The sequence below is a fragment of the Adelges cooleyi genome, unplaced genomic scaffold, assembly GCF_023614345.1.
Source record: "Adelges cooleyi isolate 19-005CV unplaced genomic scaffold, UGA_ACOO_1.1 ACOO_flye_CR_arks_rails_tigmint_CR_PRNA_21, whole genome shotgun sequence".
Classification (NCBI taxonomy): Eukaryota; Metazoa; Arthropoda; class Insecta; order Hemiptera; family Adelgidae; genus Adelges; species Adelges cooleyi.
The window spans coordinates 1,178,663-1,194,973 of NW_026095871.1; the positions used below are offsets into that span (position 1 = coordinate 1,178,663).

Below are 16,311 nucleotides of genomic sequence, written 5' to 3' on the forward strand. Positions count from 1 at the left end.
ATCATTTTTTTAGGTTTAACAAATGTGTACCTTAATAGTTCTTTCAAATTACTCAAGTGTATGCTTTGGAAAGATTTTTACGCTTTTTTTTAGTAAAACAATGAAAATAACTCACGCCCTGATGGATCTTGTGGTGGATCTTGTTTTATAAACACAGCTGTAAAAAAAAAGGGAGGGGTAGTTAATATTTATGAAAATGTTCAAATATTATTGTTATTTATGTACACCCTAGTGCTTTAACATTGCTCCTAGCACCATAACAATGTACTAATAATACATTTTGGTAAGTATTATTGTTGGCAAAAGGAAGAAATTAAAATAAAGACGCCTTAACTTTTTGCTATATTAAGTTGAGATTATGACTTTGACAGTTATAAATAATAAATAATTGCGTTTTGTAAATATTTTAAAGCACAATTACTTTTTCGTACCCTTCACATAATTATCAGACAATTAAATAAACGGTTATTTATAGTAAAAAATTTGTAATTGATAATTCATTCAAAAATAATATTCCATAAAATTACTCGAGTGTATGCTTTGATATGATTTTTGTAGTAAAACAAAGAAAAAAGCTTACGTTGATTTACCCAAGACCCAGTTGCCGCTGAAAAACATAAGAATTTTGTTATACTTAGGTGGTTAATATTTATAAAAAATTCCAAAAATGTACATATTCACAGTGTATGCTTTGGAAATATTTGTATGGTTATTTTTGGTGTTAAACAATGAAAAGAACTCACATGATGTCGTTCCAGCCGCTGGAAAAAAATGGACAGTTTTGAGTAATGAAATTATAAATGCTTATATTTCGGTGGTTAATATTTTTCCAAAATTCCAAAAATAATAGCATTTTTTTATCATATTTTTATCAGTTGTGTACGGTTACTGTTTAAGTTTCAATATTTAATTCCCTGATCTTTAACTCCCTTTATCTAGCTTATGATTAAAAAAAAAAATTAAAACCATTTTTGTTTATGAAAAATCAAAAAGACTTTACTTAGGTCAATTTATTTACTGTATAATTTTAGTATATCATCAAAAAAACTAGGAAGGCCATGAAATTCTGAAGACTCTGGCTATACTACAATAGACTGTTCACATTATAAATAGTATTAACATTAATTTGGCTTTAAGAAAATTATGCATTTATTAAAAAAATTCCAAAATGTTTGTTATTTATATTTACCCGAGTGCTTTAACGTTGCTACTAGCACCACAACAATTTACAAAAAATGCATTTTGGTAGTTATTGTTGTTAGCGAAAGAAAGAATCTAAGAGCGAAATAATACTTAACAAGGTTAAGAATATGACTCTAACAATTATATATTTGTGTTTTAAAAATATTTTAAAACACAATTACAATTTCGTAGCCTTGATATAATCAATGAACAATTGAAACAACGTTTTGTTGGTATAAAACAAATTGTCAACATTTTTATGGCAGGAACATCACGCAACATTTGTTAAATAAACAAAAATGATCTTAAAAAAAATCTAAAGGAAATGATTATAATGACTATTTATTAATTGATTCTGTTCACCAGACCATTGTGTATACTCAAGTACGAGGCATTCATTTTTCATTTTATAAATACTATAAACATATGTTTAAGTACAAAAAATGTGCGTGATCAATAATTTGAAGTGTATACTTTAGAAAAAACCAAACAAAGAAAATAACTTACGATGTGGTTTATTCGAAGACTTCTCTTTAGCAACATCTATAAATGTTTATATTTCGTTGATTAATATTTATACAAAATTCTAAAAATGATTGTTATTTAAACTCTTATAGTTTTATTAGTATCTAAAAACTCAAAACGGTTATTAAATGTTTGACAACGAAACATAGAAATATTATAAACATTTATTTTTGGTTAATAAATGTGTAATTGATAATTCTTTTAAAAACTTTATTCTTGCAAATTACTCAAGTGTATGCTTTGAAAAGATTTGTATGCTTTTTTTAGTAGAACAATGAAAATAACTCACACCCTTCTGGTGGTGTTGGTAGTACATACGCAGCTGTAAAAAAAAAATGTGGTAATGAAATAATAAATTGTTATATTTTGCTGGTTAATATTTATGAGCAGTTCCAAAAATTATTGTTATTTATATACACCCGAGTGCTTGAACATTGCTACTAGTACGATAACAATGTAAAATTAATTAGAGTAATTTTGATAATTGTTATTGTTGGCGAATGGAAGGAACTAAAAAACAACGAGCCCTAATACTTCAATATACTAAGTTGAGATTATGACTCTGATAATTATAAAAAATACATAAAAGTGTTTTGTAAATATTTTAAAGCACAATTACATTTTCGTACCCTACTCAAAACTATTGAACAATAAAAAACAAAACAGTTAAACGGTTTGTCGGTATGAAACATATTGTCAGCTTTCTTTAAGTCATTAACATCGCGTAACATTCTTAACATCTATTACCAGTATTACCAGTAGAAAGTGATATTAAATGTGCAGGCAATGGATATAATTATAATGACTAAATCGACTTTGTTCACCACACTACTGTATACTTAACGACGATTCATTAATGTTGTTCATATTATAAATACTATAATCGGTTTATTAAATTCGTTCAAAATTAATATTCTAGAAAATTACTCAAGTATAATATTAATCAAGTATTATTCTATAAACTTTGGAAAGACTTGAATGATTTTTTTTTTTTTTGTTAAACAATAAAAATAACTTACGTCTCGGCGTCGCAGACCCTGTTACCGCTGAAAGACAAAAAGATTTTGTTACATTTAGGTGGTTAATATTTGTACGAAATTCCAAAAATTATATTTATTTAAATACCTGAGAACTTTGTGAGAATCGCCACGAGCAACATTACAATGTACAAGAAACGCATTTTTACGATATATGATAAATGACTAACGTTTTGACTTTGGAAGTAACTGCGTAATTCTAGTAGTTACATACTATTATCTTCTTATATTACCCGCGAGTGTTTTGTAAATACTAAAAACTACAAGCTTTGTAAGTTGTTTTTTGTTTTTCAAAATTCCACAATAAATATTCATCAACATTTGAATACATAATCGAACTAGAAGTGGGTCATTCGAAACACGGATTTACAAAAACATATAGTTGGAGTTTTGAAAAAATAACATACTAAGAAACAGATGTCTAAAAAGTATCATGGTACGAAAACAATACTGAAAAATAAAAAAACTTTATTATTTTATTGTTTTTTAGTAAGCCGTAAAATTTTAGTTGAAAAATATTTTAACCTTTTTTTGAAATGCCTACTTATAGACTAACGGCTACAATTTTAAAACTGGTTATCGACCAGTCAACAATTTTAATACATTATTCTCAATTTAAAAAGTTAATAAAATATATACGTTCCTATTTAAGTTTCAAAAGTTGCTATCAAGAAAACCATGTTGGGAGAGGGGTAAAAACAAAAAAAATTGTGAAAAACTGAGATCACGTTTTATAAAAACATTATAAAAAAAAATTCATCCACCAACCATCCTCAACATATCTCTTATCAGATAACAGCGTAACGCTTTTTTGGTAACAGTTTTTTTCGGTTATGTGCCAGAGCTAAGACAGTAAAATGCGTATTTGTGTAAAATCATTTTTAGCTTCAATTAAGACTTCTAAAGGACAAACCACAAAAGTTTATTATATTATGTGAGATAACATAAATCTTGATCCTTCAAAATTATATGCATTATAATAGATTTTATCTATTATAAATTTGCACAAATTTTTCAGTTAAAAAAATATAACACCATCATACGATATTGAAAACAATATGTTATAGCTCGATCTGTAAACATTACCGACTAACTGTTGTGAATATGAGTAAATTCATGTTTTTTAAATAGCATTATAACATTTCTAAAACCTATGGCATTATTATTTTATACCTAAAATATAATTATATAATAAAATTAATATACTAATGCTTTATATGTATATTAATAATAAGAATTATATATTAATATATTAAATTATTACACTATTTATCTTACCACACCCCATTCCGGACACCGGCACAGTAAAATACTTAGGTTTAATCCTAGACAAACGAATACAATTATGATAGCTACCATTATTTCTGTATATACAAAACAGCTACTTTTATATTGTATAATAATTTGTAAAGCAAAGGCATAGTTAATTGTCTATGAAAAACCGAAGAGCCTATGAATTCTATGCATTTAAAGCAGATGACAACCACTGCACCCCCCTCCCAAATTTCCTTTAGTAACAAAATCTATTCGGGGGTAAATGTATTCGAATTAAAATGTGTAACGTCATAAAATGAAGGGTACAGGGAAAAAACCAACTAATGTCACTTTTTCAAAATAGCAAGTTTTTTGTTATAAAATTCGTTTTGATACAAAATGAATCTGTCCTTTATTTTTAAGCTCCATTATAAACAAAATTTGACATTTTTTTTAAAGTTGTAAGTATTTTGTAAAAATTTAAAAACATTTTTTAACATTATAAACATGTTTGTTTTTTACCTTTTTTAATTTTTATTAATTTATTTCATCATTTTAGAATATATTTTTGTAGTGTTGTGGAAACAGGCAAACATCATTTTTTTTTTAAATTTACATAACTCTAAAGAAAAATAACGATGTTTTTACAAAACAATGTTCCAACAACAAGTTTACGGGCAAAAATAAAATTGTACTCACAAATTAAAAAAAAAAAAGGTAGACCAGTAAGGTCGTATAGTGGTGACGGGGAGGCCAAAGGTGTTCAGGAGATATTTTAGCTGAAAGTGATAAAATCCCATTAATTTTCTGGCTGAGTGTTTTGGTAAATTATGTTTTACCTCATTTAATTACAAATGGTTCGTGCCACTGGGGCAAACATTACACAGATTGTTTAGGAATCATTATCACTGATAAAAAAAAACTTTCGAACAAACGCTTCAATGCGAATTCTTAGATGATTCACAATAAGTAGTTAAGACATATTGTTGCATTAAGACCGTTGCACAATTTTTCAAAATCACATTGAATCATTTGTTTGTAAAATAATTCGCTAGAAAGGCATTTAAGCACTCTAGCAATAGTTAATTATTTTTTTTATAGTATGAGACACTATTTTCCATAAACACACTTTACGATTATTTTCAAATGGTATGACGTCCTCATAAGTTCAAAAAAATCGTATAATACCTTTGATTAATAAAATACTCTTTTTTTTATTTATAGTTGAAAGATTTGTTAATTATTTGCATGGACACAATACGTTTTTTTATTTTATTTTATTCTAAGAAATGTGTACATATATTGCGTGAAGCGCTATGTTAATAATAATTAAAATGATGCTTTATATAATTTTTCTTTAATGAATAATGATATAGTCTGCTCGTTCGGCGATTGCAAGGTCCGTGTTGCTATTACTCGTTTTTGTCTAAAAATTCTGTAATTAAAAAAATATATATATAAACTTAGGTTTCTTCTGCTGTACATTATAGTGTGTAGTGTAATTTATAGTAAGCTATTAACTCTCGTTTTGTTGGTAAGGATAAACTGTATAATTTATAATCAGTAAAAATAACTTAAAGTTAAATAGTGCACATCATTTGGTCAAAAGTATAATTTAACTCTAAGTATAGTAACATATTCTAACCTTTCACTTTTACCAGGTTTGGGTCGGGTATTCTTCTTCCGATTGCTGTAATATTCAACATTTTTTTATTTTTATATTTATATATATATATTTAGGTTCCTTTTATTGTACGTACAAAAATTGTACTGTGTACATTTGTAGTAAGTTATTAACTAACGTTTTGTTAATAAAGATTAACTGTATATTTTGTAACCAGTAGAAATAATCAAAGTTAAGAAGTGAAGATAATTTAGTCAAACCGTTATAAATGCTGTAAACATTTATTTAGGTTTAAAAAATGTGTGTCTTACTAATAGTTCGTTAAAAAATATTATTCTTTCAAATTACTCAGTACGTGATTTGGAAAGATTTTTGGATGAATTTGTTTTAGTAAAATAATGAAAATAACTCACGCGCTGGTAAACCTGTAAAACAAAAGGGCAGTGGTTAGTTTTCAAATTATTAATTGTTGTTTAATATTTATAAAAAATTTCAAAAATTATTGTTACTTATGTACACTCGAATGCTTTAACATAGCACCATTACAAATTACAAGTAATGCATTTTGGTAAGTATTATTGTTGGCGAATGGAAGAAACTAAAATAAACAAAGCTTAACTTTTTAATATACTAAGTTGAGATTATGACTCTGATAATTATAAATAACATATAATTACGTTTTGTGTTTTATCGAACAAAATTTAAAAAAAACGGTTTGTCGGTATGAAACAAATTTGCAAACATTTTTAAGTCATTAACACCACGTATCATTTGTTAATCAATGAAAGTGGTCTTAGATATTCAGATAAAGTATATAACTATAATGACTAAATCGACTTTGTTCACCACACTACTGTATACGCAATGACATCAACATTAACTTCAACTTCAACTTCAACACCAACTTCAACTTCAACTTCAACTTCAACGTTAACTTCAACTTCAATATCAACTTTAACATCAACATCAACATCAACATCAACTTCAATATCAACTTCAACTTCAACGTCAATATCAATTTTAACATCAACTTCAAAGTCAACTTTAACTTCAACGTCAACGTCAATTATAATTGTACATATTTTAAACATTATAATCGGTTATTTATCGTTAAAAATTATTTAATTAATAATTTGTTCAAAAATATAAGTATTCTACAAAACTATTCAAGTAGCTTTGAACAAATTTGTATGATTTTTTTAGTAAACCAAAATAACTTACTTTTTTTATCTTCAACTGACCCAGGTGCCACTGAAAAACAAAAGGATATTTTTATATTTAGGTGGTTAATATTTATACGAAATTTCAAAAATTATATTTATTTAAATACCTGACAACTTTGTTAGAATTCCTACGAGCATCATTACAATGTACAAGAAACGCATTTTTGACAATATATATAAAGATGACTGACGTTTGCCTTTGAAGTAACTGGAATACTAGAAGTTACTTACTATTTTTTCTTCTTATATAACCCGGGAGTAGTGTTTTGTAAATACTAAAAACTTACTTAGAAACAGATGTATTAAAAGTATCATGGTACAAAGCAATACTGAAAAAAAACACTATATTATTCTATTATTTTTCAATTACTCATAGTAAGCTGTAAAGTTTTAGTTGAAAAATATTTTTAACATTTTTTTGAAATATTTAATATTTATTATATATTTGAAGTTTTGAAAAAATAACATACTAAGAAACAGATGTCTAAAAGAATACAACACCATTGTATAATATTGAAAATAACATATTATGGTTAGATCTGTGAACATTACCGACCAACTATTGTGTGTATTCGTAAAATCATGTTTATCATATCGCATTATAACATTTATAAAATCTAAGGTATTATTGTTTTATACCTAAAATATTATTAATATTGATTGAATTGATTGAAAAATTGAGATCACATTGTATAAAAACCACATAAATTTAATTAAATTTCTTATTAGACCCTATGAGATATTGAGTATGATCATGATAATGGAGCTAAAGCCTAAGAAGATGAAAATAAAGTTGTTATTTATTATAAATTGCATGTAATATGCGCAACGATTGGATTATATTTTTTTGGTAATTTGATGATCGAAATTATAACAAAATCCGATCGCTCTACGGCAAATTATATACGTATATAATTATAGGTAAATTCATTTTTAATCATAACATCTAGTACAATGTTTTTGTGTACCATTAAAAAATTTCTTCAAAATCGTATGATTGTTTAAAGAACTTGTGAAATTCAACATGGTTGGCTGTTGATGTAAGCATTTGAGAATTTTGTTACTAGTATTTTTTGTTATATTACCTATTTCATGATATGCCGTAGGTAACACGTAAGATATCTAGGTTATATTTTGTTATTAGTTTTTTACTAAGCAAGGTTAGCGCAAACATTGAGACTTTATGATCTGTATCGATAAAAAAACAAAACAATAAATCATTGGAAAACTTATAGGCACCTACTTCACCACCTTACCTAACCTAACCTCACTACAAGTGTGCCCTCAACTTTTTTGCAATAAACCGAAATATTATATTAAACAAATAGAGTTGTTTTTTGTTATTCCCTATTCCTCAGAAAATATTCATCATTATTTGAATACAAAATCGAACTAGAAGTGGGTCATTCGAAACACGGATTTACAAAAACAAATAGTTGGTAATATGTTGGAGTTTTGAAAAAATAACATACTAAGAAACAGATTAACAAATTATGATACTATCTGTACAATCCATACCGACCAATTATGGTGTATATGAGTAAAATCATGATACAAAAACAATACTGAAAAATAAAGAATTATAATATTATATTTTTTATTTAATAATTCGTAGTAAGCCGTAAAATTAAGTTTAACCTTCTTTTTAAATATTTTAAGGGAGTAAGGGTATAGGTTGTCAATTGAGACAATTAAAGAACAAACCACAAAAGTTTATTATATTATGTGAGATGTGTGAAAATGTAATACGTTTTGAAATTAAAAACATGATTTTCTCAGAATGTTAAAAAATTGACATTGATCTTTTTCCCCGCAGCCCTTCATATACGTATATAATTAAACTCATTTTGAAATTAAACAATCTAGCACAATGTTATTGTGTACCATTAAAATATTTTTTCAAAATTTTACGATTATTTAAAGAACTTGTAAAATTCAGTATTTTGCCTGTTGCTGTTAGCATTTGAGAATCTTTTTAGTAGTATTTTTTAAATATTATTTCATGGTTTGCCGTGTGCACACAGGTGACACGTAAGATATCTAGGTTTTATTTTATTTTTCGTTTTTTACAAAGCAAGGTTAGGGCAAACATTGATCTGCAACGATGAAAAAAACAAAACAACAAATAATTGGAAAACTTATACCTACTTCACTACATTACCTAACCAAACCTCACTACAAGTGAGCTCTCGATTTTTTTGCGATAAATCGAAATATTATATTAAACGAATAGCGTTTTTTTTTTTTTTTACAAATAGGGTAAACCTAAAATTTTGATAATGAACTTATTACAACCGTCGAATATAACTCAATACATAATGTTAAGTAACTTATGTAATTAAAATGACATTAACTAATTGTCGATCAAATTGTTACCATAAGTTATACTAAAACAAACAATATTATATGACCTTTACCAAATTTTAAAATGTAATATACATATTGTATGTGTTATTTTTTCAAAACTTCAAAATATTACCATCTATATGTTTTTGTAAATCCGTGGTTCGAATGACCCACTTCTAGTTCGATTATGTATTCAAATGTTGATAAATATTTTCTGAGGAATAGGGAAAAACAAAAAACCACAATATGTTGTTTTCAAGATTGTACATTGGTGTAATATTTTTTTTACAGAAAAATATGTGCAAATTAAACACCTTAACTGAGATATATTCCATTATGAAATTCATATTTTCCACCAATAATAGAATATAAACGAAAAAAAAAGTAATACGGGAAAATATTTTAATTTTTTTTAAGTGTAATAAAGCACAAGAGTCGAAAAATAAATTTTAAATTACAATAACATGGTTCGATCTGTAAACAATATGTACCAACAATTGTATAGTTGAGGGGAGGAGCCCATACCCGATAAATTGATAATGTAACGGATATTATAATATAAGGGTGTATGGGTAATCGATAACCAGTTTCGGATAATTATTTTTGAAGTTATTGAAGTTTCAAGTTTAGGACAGGAGGAAAGGTGGAATGTAGTATTATTTTTATTTGCGCGCGTTTCCCCACCGCACTGGTGTAGTGGAAGGAGGTCCCAACCAAACATTTAAAATCTTATAACTTGAAAAATGGACAACTATTTTTAAAACTCTAAAAATGGCTAAAATCTTGATTACTTTAAAATTATAAGCATTAAAATAGATTTAATCTACTATAAATTTGCGCATAATTTTCTACACAAATCTATATTCATTTTATTATAATATAATAATATAGGGTCACAGAAGATATTTTTTTAATATTTATTTTTAGACTTAAGTTTTTTACTACACTTAAAAAAGTAAAATAAAGACAACATTTTAACTCGTTCTACGAGCCATAACAAAATAATAGTAATAATCATTAACAATACATTTATGCATAAATAAGGTATAAATAAGGAATAATTAAGTAATATTTAGTTGTTACGGACTTGGTCGATTATACCCGTTCTTTTCTTAGACGGTTTTTTTAAAATTAAAATATATTCTCTGGTTCCCGGTATTGTAAAAAAAAGGAATATTATTTTTTAAATTTTTTATTACATAAATTATCTTAACTGGATACTATGTAAAATCAATTTAGTCGTATTTAGAAGATTATAATGCTAAATCAACGAAAAGTGATTTTATAGAATGAATTTTTGTTAAAAAGTATACAAAAAAAATTATCATTGGCTTAAAAAAGGAAAAGATATCCTCTTTTTACACTTAACATATAATAATATTTTCATTTAATTATTCTAAATTTAAATTATTTTTTCCGTATTATCTTTTTTTCGTTTAAATTATATTCTTTATGGGAATTATGAAAACACATTTTGTTTTTTCCATATTAGATTATCGCTTAGTCGAGGTGTATGCATACACGCTTTAGAGTAAAATATTTGTTAAAATTTCCTAAGAACTGAAGTAGGCTGTAATATTATACGAAAGCATTCCAGGTATCGTTATATAATTGCAGTATTGTTTTTCCTACTAAAATCTAAATTAATTTTATTAAATAACAATATTTTAGGTATAAAAAAATAATACCATAGGTTTTAGAAATGTTAGAATATGGTTTTAAACACGTGATTTTACTCATGTATACAACAGTTGGTCGGTAATGTTATTTAGAGATTGAACCATAACATGTTGTTTTTGAAAACGTACAATGGTGTTATATTACTTTAACTGAAAAATGTGTGCAAATTCATAATAGACAAAGTCTATTATAATGCATATAATTTTAAAAGGATCAAGAATGGAGTCATCTCACATGATATAATAATCTTTTGTGGTTTGTCCTTTAAAAGTCATAATTGAAGCTAAATCCCCACTCTTTTAAAAATTTAAAAAAAAAGGGTAAAATTTTAGTTAAACAAACATATATAGATATTTTAATTTAATTATTCTAATTTTAAAATATTTTTTCTGTATCTTTTTTTTTTGTTTATTATACAATCTTAACGAGAATTAGGAAAACTCATTTTTTAAAAAAAAAAAAAAATATAACACCAGTGTACGATATTGAAAACAACATATTGTGGTTCGTATCTGTAAACATTATGTACTGTTGTGGTAATGGATAAACATATTTTTTTAAATAAACTAAATTCTAACGGAAAATAACGATGTTTATACAAAACAATGTTCCAACAACAAATTTACGGGCAAAAATAAAGTTTTACTGAAAAATTTTAACAAAAAAAAAAGCCACACCAGTAAAGTGCCGGGAGGTCACAGGTGCTCAGGGGAAGTGATAAAATCCATTTTTTCTCTTGGCTGAGTTTTTCTTAATTACTTGGGTTTTACCCCGTTCAATTCCAAATGGTTCGTGCCAATGGGTCAGGCATTACACAGGTTTTTTAGGAATCATTATCACTGAAAAATTACAAAAAAAAAAACTTTCGAACGATGCTTCAATGCGAATTCTCAGATGATCAAATTCACTATAAGTAGCTAAGACATATTATTGCATTAGGACCATTGCACAATTTTTAAGAAAAATCTAATTGAATCATTCGTTTGTAAAACGATTCCCTTTCTAGCTAATCGTTTTAGCACTCTAGCAATAATTCATTTTTTTTTCTTAAATATATGATAACCGATTTGTATTAAATTTTTCGTAAAGAATGAGACCTTGGTTTAGTTTCGAGTAAGTACTCATTTTTAAAAAAATGTCATCCAAACATAGCTACGCATATTATTCACTATGATATGGCTAAATAATAATCGTAGACACTTTTTTTTTACAAAATGAAAATAATGAGAACTTAATCTCGGTTCTTTCGTCGGTTTGTTTTTTATATTATCAACCAAATTGTCATGATTTAAATTTAAATTAAGACACTTTTTTACTTTTTTTAAACGCTTGTAATAAAAATAGAATTTATGTTTTCTCAAAAATCCGACGAAAGAATCTAGTTGAAGTTTTTCTCGTATTAAGGATATCAAATTTTGTTTTTTATGACCATTTAGCTTTGAACTACACTTTTTTCCATAAACACACCTTTACGATTATTTTAAAAGGGTATGACGTCCTCTTAAGCTCAAAAAATCGTATATTTCTTTTAATTAGCATTTTTCCTTTTCATATTATGATTAGGTTAGGTTATGATAATTAAATAACAAAAATACTCGTTTTTTATTTATAGTTGAATAATTTATTACTTATTTGCATAGACACAGTAGGTTTTTAATTTTTTTTTATTCTAATAAAAGTGTTTATAATTTTTATTTAGTAGTGACATATAGTCTGACCGTTCGGCGATTGCGCGGCTGGTGTCGCTAACGTCGTTGGTTTCTTAAAAAATCTATAAAATTACAAAAAAATATATATATACATATATTTAGGTTCCTTCTGTTGTACGTGCATACACACAGTTTATACTTAATACATAACATTATAGTGTACAGTTTAAACTTGTAGTAAGTTATTAACTATCGTTTTGTCGGTAAGGATAAACTGTATAAATTATAATCAGTAAAAACAACTTAAAATTATATAGAGACATAATTTTGTCAAAAGTATAAATTAACTCTAAGTCTAATAGCATGTTCTAACCTTGTCATTTTCAGGGGGGGGTTGGTAGAGGATGACACCAGGGAGTCCTTGCTGTAATATTAAAAAAAGATATATATATATATGTATATATTTAGGTTCCTTTTATTGTACGTACAAAAATATAATATTATAGTGTTCTGTGTACGTTTGTAGTAAGTTATTAACTTTCGTTATGTTGGTAAAAATAAACTGTATATTTTGTATTTTGTAAAAAAATTAAAAGTTAAATAGTGAAGATAATTTACTTAAACGGTTAAAAACGCTGTAGTCGTTTTTTTAGGTTTAAACAAGGTGAACACTGTACCTTACTAATAGTTCGTTCAAAAACAATATTCTATCAAATTACTCAATTGTATGCTTTGGAAAGACTTTTTTGATTTTTTTTTAGTAAAACAATGAAAATAACTTACACGATGATGAATCTGATGAATCTGATGAAGCTGTAAAAAAAAAGGGTAGTGGGGAGTAATACAAATTATAAATTAATATATTTTGGTGGTTAGTATTTATGAAAACTTTCAAAAATTATTGTTGTTTATACACCCGAGTGCTTTAACATTGCTACTAGCACAATAACAATGTACAAAAAATGCATTTTGGTAATCATTATTTTTGGCGAATAGAAGAAACTAAAATAAAGACGCCTTAACTTTTTTATATACTAAGTTGATATTTTGACTCTGACATGTGATAAGTAATGTTTAATTTTTTTTTGTAATTATTTAAGCAATTACATTTTCGTACACATATGTAATTATAGAAAAAATTTTAAAAAAGCAGTTTGTCGGTATGAAACAAATTGTCAACATTTTAAAGTTATTAACACGACGTAACATTTGTTAATAAATCTAAGTTGCCTTAAATATGCAGATAAAAATATATGTAAAATTATATTGACTTTGTTCACCACACTACTGTATACTCAAGGACGAAGCATTCATATTGTTCAAATTATAAATACTATAATCGGTTATTTAGGATTAAAAAATATATAATTGATAATTCTTGAGTTTTAAAAATTACTCAAGTGTATGCTTTGGAAAGATTTGTATGATTTTTTTAATACAAAAAAAAACTTACTTAGTCCAGTTACATAAGGCCCAGCTGTAAAACAAAAGGATTTTGATATAATTAGGTGGTTAATATTTATACAACATTCTAGAACTATGAAATTCGAGTAATGTGTACAATATCGGAAACAAAATTTTGGTTCTAGCTGTATGAACATTACCGACCAATTATGGTAAGACCTTGTATTCTCTAAAAGGATTTTTTTATACTTAGTTGGTTAATATTCATACAAAATTAAAAAAAATGTACAAATTACTCAGTGTATGCTTTGGTAAGATTTGTATGCTTAATTTTGGTGTTAAACAATAATAATAACTAACCTGGTTGTTGAGCCGCTGGAAAAAAAATGGGTAGTATTGAGTAGTGAAATTATAAATGCTTATATTTCTACGGTAATTGTTTATACAAAATTCCATAAATGAACATATTACTCAGTGTATGTTTTGGAAAGATTTGTATGATTACTTTTGGTGTTAAACAATAAAAAAAACTCACTCGGGTGAGGTTGAGCGCCTGGAAAAAAATGGGTAGTATTGAGTAGTGAAATTATAAATACTTATATTTTGGTGGTTAATATTTACACAAAATTCCAAAAGGGATTGTTATTTGAACTCTTATAGTGTTATTAATATAAAACGGGTTATTAAATTTTGGATTAACTTTATACTAAAGAACGTGGCATTAATTGTACATGTTAGAAATATCATAAACATTTATTTAAGATTAAAAAATGTGCAATTGATAATTCGTTCAAAAACAATATTCTTTCAAATTACTCAAGTGTATGCTTTGGAAAAATTTTTTTGCTTTTTTTTTAGTAAAACAATGAAAATAACTTACCCGCTGGTGGTGTTGGTAGTGGATCTGTAAAAAAAAAAGGTAATGGTGAGTAATAAAATTATAAATTGTTATATTTTGGTGGTTAATATTTATGAAAAACTTTATTAAAATTCTTCATATTATAAATACTATAATCGGTGTTATGGTTCAAAAATTTCTAATTAATAATTCGTTCAAAAATATAAATATTCTACAAAATTACTCAAGTATATGCTTTGAAGAAATTTGTATGATTTTTTTATTAAACCAAAATAACTTACATCTTTTCTCTTCATCTGACCTAGGTGCCACTGAAAAACAAAAGGATTTTGTTATATTTAGGTGGTTAGTATTTATACGAAATATCAAAAATTATATTTATTTAAATACCTGACAACTTTGTTAGAATTCCGACAAGCAACATGACAATGTACAAGAAACGCATTTTTACAATATATGATAAATGACTGTCGTTTGCCTTTGGAAGTAACTGGAATACTAGTAGGGACCTACTATATTTTTCTTCTTATATAACCCGGGAGTAGTGTTTTGTAAATACTAAAAACTACATGTTTTGTAAGTTGTTTTTTGTTTTTCCCTATTCCTCAGAAACTATTTACGAACATTTGAACTAGAAGTGGGTCATTTGAACCACGGATTTACAAAAACATATAGTCGGAGTTTAGAAAAAATAACTTACTTAGAAACAGATGTCTAAAAAGTATCTTGGTACAAAACAATACTGAAAAAAAACACTATATTTAAATAAATTTAAATAAATTTCTTATTAGACACTATGAGATATTGAGTGTGATATTCTAGGTTATATTTTGTTATTCGTTTTTTACTAAGCAAGGTTAGCGCAAACATTGAGACTTTATGATCTGTATCGATAAAAAAACAAAACAATTAATCATTGGAAAACGTATAGGTACCACCTACTTCACCACCTTACCTAACCTAACCTCACTATAAGTGTGCTCTCAACTTTTTTGCAATAAACCGAAATATTATATTAAACAAATAGAGTTGTTTTTTGTTATTCCCTATTCCTCAGAAAATATTCATCATTATTTGAATACAAAATCGAACTAGAAGTGGGTCATTCGAAACACGGATTTAAAAAACAAATAGCTGGTAATATGTTGGAGTTTTGAAAAAATAACATACTAAGAAACAGATTAACAAATTATGATACTATCTGTACAATCCATACCGACCAATTATGGTGTATATGAGTAAAATCATGATACAAAAACAATATTGAAAAATAAAGAATTATAATATTATATTTTTTATTTAATAATTCGTAGTAAGCCGTAAAATTAAGTTTAAAATTATTTTAACCTTCTTTTTAAATTTTTTAAGAGAGTAAGGGTATAGGTTGTCAATTGAGATAATTAAAGAACAAACCACAAAAGTTTATTATATTATGTGAGATGTGTGAAAATGTATTACGTTTTGAAATTAAAAACATGATTTTCTCAGAATGTTAAAAAATTGTCATTGTCTTTTTCCCCGCAGCCCT

The 16,311-nt window shown here is 26.2% G+C and overlaps 2 long non-coding RNA genes across 2 annotated transcripts; both read right to left on the reverse strand.

Moving 5' to 3' along the window:
* Positions 1-12,577: 12,577 nt before the first annotated feature.
* On the reverse strand, positions 12,578-14,557 carry LOC126834633 (uncharacterized). The gene is made up of 5 exons (XR_007685090.1): positions 14,285-14,557; positions 13,974-13,997; positions 13,304-13,333; positions 12,894-12,944; positions 12,578-12,642 (listed from the first exon to the last, which is right to left on the reverse strand). It is a non-coding gene; the product is annotated as an uncharacterized LOC126834633 (long non-coding RNA).
* Positions 14,558-14,711: 154 nt separating this feature from the next.
* Positions 14,712-15,634, reverse strand: LOC126834635 (uncharacterized). Its single transcript, XR_007685092.1, has 3 exons — positions 15,174-15,634; positions 15,065-15,094; positions 14,712-14,828 (listed from the first exon to the last, which is right to left on the reverse strand). It is a non-coding gene; the product is annotated as an uncharacterized LOC126834635 (long non-coding RNA).
* Between the last annotated feature and the right edge of the window lie 677 nt (positions 15,635-16,311).